Source organism: Sceloporus occidentalis, unplaced genomic scaffold (genome assembly GCF_023333645.1).
Source record: "Sceloporus occidentalis isolate IW3139 unplaced genomic scaffold, rSceOcc1.0.p SCAF_43, whole genome shotgun sequence".
Classification (NCBI taxonomy): domain Eukaryota; kingdom Metazoa; phylum Chordata; class Lepidosauria; order Squamata; family Phrynosomatidae; genus Sceloporus; species Sceloporus occidentalis.
Window position 1 is genome coordinate 2,172,882 of NW_028317023.1, and position 10,914 is coordinate 2,183,795.

Sequence of the window (10,914 nt, forward strand, 5' to 3'; positions counted from 1 at the left end):
AACACAGAAAGAAAAATAAACAATTACAAACCAATAAAAAAAAGGGAAAATGATAGCAGGCACCATGGCCCACCGCATACCAGAAATATGACAAGGGAGGAAAGAAACCAAAACGGCGTAAGAATAGGCAAAAATAGGCAAATAAATGGGGATAAAACAAGTAAATGTGTAGAGGCATGTGTGGCCACCAAGGACCGTGGAATGCGCAACCGTGTGCTACAGACACCCAACCCGCCACTGGCAGGTGAGCGCTACGCTAGCAAAAGAGAAACCAGGACAGGAGCCGGGAGCAAAAAGAAAGGAGAAGGGAAAGGCTTCCCGACTGCCATGGCTAGAAAGAAAAACGACTCCCGGAGGAGGAGAAGGGAGCAACAGAAAAGACCGACAGACACGGAGGGCTAACGAACAGAAGCGCAAAAGCGGATAAGTGTGTGCGAGGCAAACAGTCAAATAGCCCAGGGCCACAAAGTAGCTACCTAGCATGGCACACAGCCTATTGCCCTGGCAAAGGTTGTGGAGGAAAAAGAAAGCCACTACAGGAGTCGGTAGCAGAAAGAAAAAAGGAAAAGGCTTCCCGACCGTAGTGGCTAGGCAGGAAAAAGACTCCCGAAGGAGGAGAAAGGACGCAACAAAGACTGACAACGCAAACACAAAAAGGGGCTAACAGGGATGCGGAAGAGTGTATTCGAGCACGGGCTAACCCGGAAACCGGAGACCAAGGGAAGCGCTGCGGGGAAAACTCACAACCCGCCATCCAGGAAGGCCCTCAAAGGAAAGAGGGAGCCATGACAGAGATCGGTTGAGAAAAGAAAGGAAAAGAAAAAGGCGTCCCGATCGTCATGACTAGGAAAGAAAAAAACCCCAAAGGAGGAGAAAGAGCGCGGCAGGGACAAAAAGCAAAATAAAAGCTACCAAAGCGGAAAACAATAGGGGAGCCGTAAAGGCGAGGGACCCCCAATACTACACATCGAGTCCCGGTAAGCAAGAGCCCTGCGAGGCAAGACCAGGTACACGGCAAATAAAAGCACAAAACAATAATAATAATAAAATAACAAAAAAGAGAGAAGCCAAAGCAAAGATAAACACAAGGAAGGGTCGACCCTCGCATGAACCCGACAAACAGTGCAAGTACCGGACAAGCCGGTACCAACAACGTCCGCAAGGAGAGAGAGGGAACACACGGGTAGTCCATGAGCGGTAGCCAACCGCAGAAGAGCCTAAAGTCATCCAGGACGATAGGGAGCGGCGATGTGCAGCCAGAGGTCAACCCTCGAAGCGGAGCCGGGCGATGAGAAGACGTGAAGGAGTCCAGGGAAGCGCCAGCAAAAAGTCCCGTGAAGAACAGCAAGGTAAGCTTACAGCGTAATCATGGAGAGCATCATTCCGGTCTGGATTTACGGCGCCTCTGGGGTCTGGCTGACCAGTCACGCGAGGAGACGCTCAATTTGGGTGGGAGAGGGAAGGAAAATTCCCAATCAGGAATAGCGACAGCAGGTAGGCCCAGCTTCTCAAGGAGGTCCGGTACATCCTCAGCCCGACGGACGATAAAGCGGTCCGGTCCCTTGCGAACCATCAGGGAGAACGGGAAGCCCCACTGGTAGGGGATGGCGGCATCCCGGAGGGCAGATGTAAGAGGCCTGAGCATCCGACGATACTGAAGGGTGATGGGAGACAGGTCGGGAAAGATTTGTATAGCGTTACCATCCCAATCCAAAGAGCCGGCCTTGCGACACGCAGCAAGTATAGCGTCCTTCACAGCGTATTCCGTGAGACAGCACACTATATCCCTCGGCGGGCGACCATCAGGCTGTCTAGGGCGAAGTGCCCGGTGAATCCGGTCAAATTTAATTACCGTGTCATCCGGTTGTTGGAGCAGGCGGTTAAAAAGAGCACAGGTCACCGTAGTGATATCGGGCCCAGCAACAGACTCCGGAATGCCACGTACTCGCAGGTTAGAGCGACGGCCTCGGTTGTCAAGGTCTTCGACCTTTTGCGTCAGCCGGGCAATAGTCTCAGCTTGTAGATGAAGTTGTTCCGAAGCGACATCCACTGCCGAGCGAGTAGCAACCGCATCACTTTCAAGGGTAGTGACTCTGTCGCCCATGTTTTGGAGGTCCCGCTTGATTTCCGCGAGGTCTGCTTTCAGCGGAGCATGAGTGTCTCGAATAATAGAGATAAGATCCGCTGTGGTAGGTAGATCTTTCAGGGTGTCCCGCCAACCGTCACCATCTCGATTCGTCTGCAGATGCGGCGGATCCTGGCTGGATTCAGACGGCAAATCCGAGGCCACGCTACAAGGACTGCCAGGTGGCGAGGCCTTCTCCAGGGAATCACGGGACTCCGCGTCCGGCAAATTGTGAAAGAAGGACTTCACAGAGGTAGGTAGCGGTCGACCCTTCGGCGGGGCAGGCTTAGGGGTAGCGATAGCCTTCGAGTGTTTCCCCATTTTCAGTAGAGAAGCGCCGTTTGGAGCTAATTAATGCGGCGGGCCAGCGGAGCCAGCAAGTTAAGCGTCCATGTTGGTCGGCTGTCAAACCACGCCCCCCAGCATTCTTAACTTTTTGTTTTTGAGTTTACCAATCTTCATGATATTTAAATTTGTTGCAATGGTATTGCTAAAGGGTTTGTAATTTGGATTTTATTATTTTACAGTACCTTTTTATGTTTTCCATCTCACAATTCCCATAAAGTTCTGGAAATAAAATCACCCAGTTATTCACATGGTCTTAACAAATGCTCTTTAAAACACGTAAAGTCATTTTTATCTAACTTTTAAAACACAATAAAGCTACATGGTGTAATGATATTATGTTTAGTTCAATGCTTTATGAGTCAGAATAACAAACCAAGCCATTCAAAGAATTCCATAGCAACGCCTTGCTATTTCTGCTACTTACTTTTCTATTGACACAGCTCATTCAATCAGCTGCCTATGACATTGCAATATACAAAAATAGTATAACAGTACAAAAAAAAAAAACAACTATAATGGAGAAGTGAAATTGGTATTTCAAAAAACAAAGTTGAATTATGTTGGATATTTTGAGCAATCACACTGATTGATCTATGTCTTGTGAAGTGAACAGGGATTTCATAGTCCATAGTGAAGGAAGTCAAACTGCGACTACTCTATAAACCCCTGTTTCAGTAAATAGCTGCCTAGTCTCAGTTTTAAATATGGTAAGATTAATTTCATCAAACAATTGAATATCAACACTGCTAATTAAGATTGGATTTATTGTGTAGGGTAGAATTGTTGAAATGAACAAATTTAGATATTAAATCTGAGCTGATGTGTGTGTTTCAAAGTAGTAAGAATGTCTTTCTTTCTATAGAAATCTCAGAACTAGTAGATTGGATAAAACAAAACTGTAGATGCATCTATTAAATATGTAATTGTATTTCTACAACAAACTATGTAATCATTGTACCTTACTAGCATGAAGCATTAAAAGCCCAGTCAGGAGTCACAAGGTTTGAATTAGCAATCTTGTTCTTGTAATATGCTGTACCCACCTATAATCTCCACCAAGCTGTATGGTTCTCCATTCTTTTTAATGCTGGTCACCCTGGACTGGTACCATGTTACCTGTAGTGAATTAAGCAATTAGGAACATTCCAGGGACAGATATTCAAAACCCATCAGTGGATGAAAAAGGCAACTGTACTTTGATGTCTGGTTCTGTTTTGTGCTGGCATTGTTTTGTGCTCCTTGATCAAATTTCGTTTTGGTGGTCTTGATTGGGCTGATTGCTGACTGACCTAGTTTATGATTTTTGGCTTTCACTTCTAGTTTGTTCCTTGGCCACAATGTTTTAGACTGATATTCTGTTTGACCCAGTTTATTCTTGACTTCTGATCCTGCCGGCTTTGACGTCCCTGCAAGTTCTACAAGTTCTACCCAACAACTAACCATCTATTTTATCATTAAATATTAATTTATAACAGTTTTATGTGCTGGTTAAAGGACACTTTGTTGAGCCTTATTTAAGTGACATTTTACTCTGTTTTATCATATAAATTAGAACAGTAGAGTTGTGTGAAGATGGATTTACCATAATATGTTCCATCTTGTTCCTCAATGCAAAACGTATATATCTTTTAAAATTAAAAAGAGGAACGCATTCTGAAGTATATGTTTGTGTTGTCTTGTCTCCTCTTAATGCTTTACCATGATATGTTTGATTTAGAGATATAACATGGGTCTAAAAAATAACTAGTTAAGGACATTTGTAAGCATTAAGGCAACATGATGAAAAGCAATTTCAGTAGTGTTCTCCGTGCTGTAATCATGCCTTTCCTTGGCAAGTCATCTGGTTATCTGTAAGAAAAAATGAACCAAATTAATCTATTTTAATTTCAAGACTTGGGCAAAGGGTTGGAATGGTATTCCAGATGAGAATAGATGTCATGGTCTTCATTTGTGTTAATCATGGTGGAAAATATATGGCTTGCAATATACCTACCTGTCTACTAAAGTCAAATATTAGGTTGCAGATTTCACCCTGCAACTGCTATAACTGCCATCAAAAACCAGTCCTGGAAATATTTCATTCCAGCCTAAAATGTCATACTCCCACTATTGTGTGTCACATATTTGTATGGTCCGAACTCCATATATTTTTTTATGTTAAGTCGCCTTATTAAATACCCCACCATGCTCATCATACCCCACAAGATACTCGCTCATACTGGCTGAAGCAGTTTTATAATTATGGTAATATATTAAAGAAATGCTCCATAATGCATACTTTGCCTTAGAAGGCAGGCCTTTTGGTCCACAACTAGTCCTTAAGACTGTGGTAACACATTTCTTTATTGCTCTTGTTAAAATAGATTGGTAGAATATGGGAAGTGGGTAGGATATATTAGGCAGCAAGTGAACATTTTGTCCTCAACAATTCATGTGTTAGAATCAGGAAAAATGGGCAAGCATAAGGATCTGAGAGACTTTGACAAGAGCTTCAGAACACCCCACAACTGAAGCTCTTGTGGGGTGTTCCTGCTTTGCAGTTGTCAGTACCTGTCAAAAATGGTCCAAGGAAGGAAAAGCAGTGAACTGGTGACAGGGTCATGGGCGGCCAAGGCTCACTGATGCATGTGGGGGGTGAAGGCCACCTAGCAACACCCCTGTGTGGCAGTGATTCCGCATTGGGGAGTTGCTTGGAAGCATTAAGTTGAATCTGTTATGGTTGTGGGCAGAATACCCTAGTTTGTCAACGGTGTGGTTAGTGATTGTGGCTTGGGTAAAATAGAGATGAGCAACTTCATAGGGATATGGTCTGGCATAGCGAGCTGGAAGGTTACCCGGCTTGGCTTTTTTGGACAGATGGGGACCATTTGATGGATGTGGGTTTAGACATGTTTGGAGGTAGCATTGACTGTGTGAGGGTTGCAATGATATCCAAGGGGGTTGCATATATTGGGTTTGACCAGTGTTGGTGACCTGTTATAGTGCAGGAGCAGACCATTGGTGAGTGTGTCCATGCTTGTAGTACCTTTGGCCACATGTGCAGGACATTCTCTGGGCCTGGTGCCCCGGTGATCGCAATCCAGTTATAATAGCCACTGTGCTAGGGGGGACGACAGTAGCTTCAACAGGTGAAGTCTGACTGCTTTGGAGTAAGCACGTAGGTGCGAAACGCTTCAACCCTGAAGTCTGTTCCTACAGAAGCTTTCTTGTTATTGTTGCTGTCCAAGGACACAAATAAAGTTATTCTATTTTACTTTGCTGATTGCTGTACTCATTTCTGTTCCTCCCGGATGTGCACCTGCTTGTTTGAATTGTGGAACTCGGATATGTGGATATCGAACTTGAAGTGAGTCCTGAAGAACTCACTTACCGGAAGAACTTTATATAGACATTTGGGGCGGCTGGAGCATGGCCATTATCAGTGTGATTACTGGTAAGGCAGAATTACCATGTACACTTCACTAACTACACTGATATAAACATGTATTCTATGGGTCTCTGAATCCTTCGGCCAACTTCATGCTTGTGATGTAAGGACGGCTGGCTTCCACGTGCCAGAGCCTATTTTACATCCGGGTCTGGTCCTGACAGTGTTCCATATTAACTAATTGTCAATGAATGAAGTACTCTCTAAAAAATAATTTATTTTTTTCTGCCAACTATAATTATACATTGTTGGAATTGACTCACTTTTGAATGTTTTACTCATAATCCATGGGGCCAATATTGTATTTCTGTCCAGCATAGACAATTATATATTATGGTGTGTTAGTATCCTCATTGTAGAATATATATTTTTTGTAATGCTTTACATTTATCTGTAGACTATTACTTTGTGTTCCAAGACCCTACTGATTTGGTAATTGCTTATCCACCTGGAACTTTCAATACATTAAGCAACCTATTACAGTAGTATAATTTAATCATCCTGTAGTTAACCTCCATTTTTTGTTTACAGAAAAGCTTAAGTGGACATCCATTTGTGACATCACACAATTATAAGTTTTTATATTGTACTTTTGACACTACTGTTTTCTAAAAACAAGGACAATTGATGAAAATGCATTAGAGTGTAACCATGACAAACCAGTTAATAATGAATGCTCTGCTTTCACTAACATTACATTAAGGTTGCAGTAACCTCTGTTTATATAGCTTAGTCTCTAAATACTGACTGATTTATTTTTTCCACAGAAAAAAAGTTACCTGAAACTAACATACATACAAACATTATTTTTATAAACATTTTTAAACAGCCTTTTATTGTTTTCCCCAACCTACTTGAGCTTCTTTTGTGACAAGTAATTTGGTACAGGGGAACAATCCAAAAATCTGTCTAATACCCAGTTCTCACCAATGTTGTAAGTGAACAGCTGTTCTCACTATAACCCATGGAATCTTTTGTCAAGGTGATAACTGCAAACAGAAGGTGCCCTCCGTTGTGAGCACAAGACAGTGGACACCTGAACAGATGTATTTAGTCACAATGTTATATATGGGGCCATAAACACATTGAGTTACAATGTGTTACTGCGGCATCCCATCATGAACACAAATGGTAACTGGGGAACTTCAACCACCACTGTCTTTCTAAAGCTCTTTTTTTCAGAACTTGGCATTCTGTAGCTCAAATATTTTTTGTTCACAGTCTAATATTTGTTGGCATCTGCATGATATGTTGCCATTTTTTGTGAAATATACAAGTACATATTATTATTATTATTATTATCATTCCTTCTGAATACTGCCAGTTTGGTTAGCTCATTAGTGGTATATACAGTAAATATATAAACAAAGGATAAAAGCCACTAAAAATAAACTCTCTTGAACCATTCTTTACTCTCTTTCTTGTGTGTAATATAATATATATAATCCATAGTAACTCTGTGATAAAGAGCGGGGTACCGCTTGAAACGCGTCAGATTTGGGGTTTCCTGTGTACTGGATGCACAGGTGTGAACTATGCTTTTTAATCATTAAGTAAAATAAAGCTGGAAGTTTTTTTTTTTCAAATGCTGGATCGATCCCTTTGTTTTTTTTGTGTTCATTCCACGCATCAAGTCCGTGCGGATCCGTGCAGATGAATATATAGGGAGGTGAGCTGGCTTTTGCATTTATTCAATTTTACAGAGTAACACATACCTGGATGGAACTTTAAACTAAAATCCATTGATATTACAGTAAACGCTTATCAAAATACAATAACATAGGAAAGAGGGGGAATCATAGGGTGAGAAACATTGATAAAACAAAGTCAAACGGATAATTGTCTAAAAAATGGTGTTGAATCACATTTTATTATATAGTATTAAATGTTTAAAAAACAGAGTGTTTCTTCAAACTCATTAGTTAAAGGCACCATATACATTATATATATATATATATATATATCAGATATTTGTCACACTTAGTGTTGTTAATGCAGTGGGACACAGAGGAAAACATGACCTTAGTATCGTCAACTTCGGCCCCATTCCCCAAATAAGACACATAGACAATGTATGTAATTAAAATTGCTTTATTGTTCGATTTTGGAAAAATTTGGCCACGGTCAAAATCCCGGTATTATCCCCAACCGTGACACTCATTATCATATTTCTTAAACGTTATAAACCACAAATTCTTGGCTACAAGCCAACCATATAACACCATATATCTATAGGGCTGGTAAGGGCGTAACAAACCACGTCACCTGTAGAGGCTGCCGGCGTCCAAAGCCCAGCAACCACACGTCACCCAACGTATCACCTGAGCAAGGCGCCCAGGGAGTGTTCTGCACTTCCGCCCTGAGGCATGTGCACCACGAGTACAACCATACCTTAGATAGTTGTCTCAAGCACCGAACCAGCCAACCACATATTAACAATGACCAAAATGTAAACACCAACCGCCACACAAGACGATATAACAAAAGAAAAAGAGGGAAGGGAGGGTGGGAATTTCGCCTACTTAAAAACCTACAAGCTCATCTGTGAGCAGGTTCCCAAATTTATTTAGTTGATGACACCCAGTGCCCTCCCCTTCTTCCTGTTCCTGAACATTCAGAGTGTGGGGGCAAAAGTTCACACAGGGGCCAAGCAGTCACAGAGGATGTATGTATCTAACCAATATTTTAACCCCTTGTTAGGTCATGGGGTGCTCCTCGTTCCTTCCCCGGTCATGGTGCCCCTACACCTATTTCTTGCTCCGGGGCTGGTCTTTGTAAGATGTGACTAGTCAACTTTAACAGCATCAGAAATGAAACATAATCTGGTCGAGTTAGTTTTTCAGTCCAGTCCTCACAAAAACAATTTCTTTCACCCTTTTCACTTCTTTCTTTGTCTCTAATCAAACACAATGAACATGCAAAAGCTTACTGGTTACTGAATACATTGAAAGTCATTGAGCTGAAGAATTGCAATTGACCAAAAAATAGGGTAAGAGAAAGGGGAGTACTGAAGGCAAGTTGAGGCACAAGAGCTTATATGCTATTATGAATGGTGTCACACTTGTCAGACATCAGCTGTGGTATTCTAAAAAGCATTCTTTTTACCTTATGTAACCATTGGAAAATGTGTATTTTATATGTGTAGAAGCATAAAAATGCTTCTAAATTTAGCGTCCTGGAACTATAATCATACTTACCCTGCTATTTTAACAAAATTATTATTTACACATAACAGGTAATGAACATCACGAAACATACATAACACATTGGCAGTGATGTCACTAGGGGGGGTTGCGGCGGGTGCGGCCACACCAGGTGACACCCACAGGTTGGGTGACCCCCCGAAATTCCCTACTAGGCTGTCTGCCCTGGGGCTACTGTGGAATATGGCCTCGACCACAAGAGAGCAGAAATATGTGCCTCCCTCGGCTGACGTGATGCCGCTGGATATGACATTAAGTCATATACAGCACCTATATCCCTCCCCAATGAAGTGACAAGATGGGTCATCATTCATCTTTGGCATGTGGCTCATCCATCCATAAGCAGCAGAATATTGCTAATGTGGAGGTAGGGCCGAGCCTAGGGTCACTGACGTCTGGGTGACCCTGTGGCAATATTGCTAACTCCTCTCCTTAAGAAACAGAACCTCTCTAACCACACTAATTTTTTACTCCACCTCTTTGGGCCCCCTGACTTCACTATGTAACATGTCACTCACTTCTCACTGTGCCAGTTTTGCCCCCAAACAGTGCCAAATATGTCACAGATTATCAGTGATATATTTGCCCACAAGCATTACACTAAGTATGTCAGTGACAACCGGTGCTCTGACTTTAAAGAAGCCACTGAGCTAGCTCTTTCTGCACCCGAGGCAAGAACAGAAAATTGTGCCCCTCCCCAACTATATTTTTACAGAGGTTATTTTGTGGAGTGTAAATAAGTCAGTAAGAAGGAAATTCATGATATTAGAACTGCTGAGTTAAAAGAATAGTAAAAAGTCACACTGAGGGTGATACAGCATAACTCCCATCAATATATACTGAGCCTGACAGAGGTATACCACAACTTCCATCCCAACAGCAACAGTACAACTCCAATAATTATGTAGTGATCCAGACATTGACGGTTATCCATGCTAACTGACGGTGGTATAGCATAACTCCCAATATCATATCAGTAAATAAATATCACATTTTAGTTATATGTGCTGGGTCATTGGTGCAAGCTTTCCTAGGTTTTACACCAAGTAGCTGTAGGTAAAACATATTGTCCAATAATGACACATTATTAATGGTCAGTTTAAATACCGTATTTGCTCGATTATAAGACAATGTTTTTTCCAGAGCAAATGCTCTGAAAAATACCCCTCGTCTTATAATCGAGGTCGTCTTATAATCAGACCTCAAATAGGTCTGACTATGAGACTAAGATCCAGATCCCCCGGAGCGATGCAGGGGACCTGGATTCTCCTGTGTTATGCCCCCCCCCCAACTTACCGGTGCATCTGAGTCCCAGGTGCTTAGTCCGGGCAGCGTTGTGTACGCGAATCGCGTAGAGCTCTACATACTGCCCGGACTAACCCCCGGGACTCAGATGCACTGGTAAGTTGGGGGGGGGGCATAACACAGGAGAATCCAGGTCCCCTGCATCACTCCGGGGGATCTGGATCTTAGTCTCATAGTCAGACCTATTTGAGGTCTGATTATAAGACGACCCCGATTATAAGAGGAGGGGTATTTTTCAGAGCATTTGCTCTGGAAAAAACATTGTCTTATAATCGAGCAAATACGGTATTTAAACTGACCATTAATAATGGAATAACGGAAAAAACATTTGGAGGAGGATGGGAGTGTTAAACGGGGGGCATAAGGCATTTCTGGAGGCAGAGTGCTCTGTGAAATGCCTTTTAACCCACTTAATGCCACTCTACCTCCAGAAATGCCTTTTAACCCTCTATACGCCACTCTGCCTCCTGAAATGCCTTATACCTCTCTATATGCCACTCTGCCCC